Source organism: Tenrec ecaudatus, chromosome 11, assembly GCF_050624435.1.
Source record: "Tenrec ecaudatus isolate mTenEca1 chromosome 11, mTenEca1.hap1, whole genome shotgun sequence".
NCBI classification, from domain to species: domain Eukaryota; kingdom Metazoa; phylum Chordata; class Mammalia; order Afrosoricida; family Tenrecidae; genus Tenrec; species Tenrec ecaudatus.
Genome location: NC_134540.1, coordinates 29472867 through 29473440, shown reverse-complemented (window position 1 = coordinate 29473440; position 574 = coordinate 29472867). Strand labels below are relative to the sequence as shown.

Below are 574 nucleotides of genomic sequence, written 5' to 3'. Positions count from 1 at the left end.
GAGGAATGCATCTGCATTTAGGAGTAAGGCTAAGAAAGGACATATATTCGCTATTCCTCTAAATGCATTCTTCATTGATAGATTTTTAAAAAATCAATACTTATAACAAAAGGCTTTATTTTAAATGACCATTCGAAGGGAAGGATGGTGAAAAGGCTATCAAAGGGAAGGGGAACTTTCAATAGGCAAAATCTTCTGAACAATAAGATTGTCAAATCTCTTAAAAGTAGGCAAGTGCTCGCTTCGGCAGCACATATACTAAAATTGGAACGATACAGAGAAGATTTGCATGGTCTCTGCACATGGATGACACGCAAATTCATGAACCGTTCCATATTTTTTTTAAAAAGTAGGCAAAAAACTTTTCCTTTCATGTTATACAGTCCAATTTGGCTCGTGGGCACAATACTAACTAAGGCTAAGGGGCAGAGGGGGAAGGAGCGTATTGCCCATGGTCGGGCTCAGCAAGTAGTAGTTTAGTAGATTAAGGAATAGTTAGTTTGCCCTGAAACCAGTGCATTCTTTGGTGGGGCTATTAAGGAGTCAGAAGAGCAAAATAATCATGACTGGACCA

The 574-nt window shown here is 38.9% G+C and overlaps 1 non-coding gene across 1 annotated transcript; it reads left to right on the top strand.

Moving 5' to 3' along the window:
* Window positions 1-234: 234 nt before the first annotated feature.
* Window positions 235-341, top strand: LOC142461903 (U6 spliceosomal RNA). The gene has a single exon (XR_012787072.1). It is a non-coding gene; the product is annotated as a U6 spliceosomal RNA (small nuclear RNA).
* The last annotated feature ends 233 nt before the right edge of the window (window positions 342-574 follow it).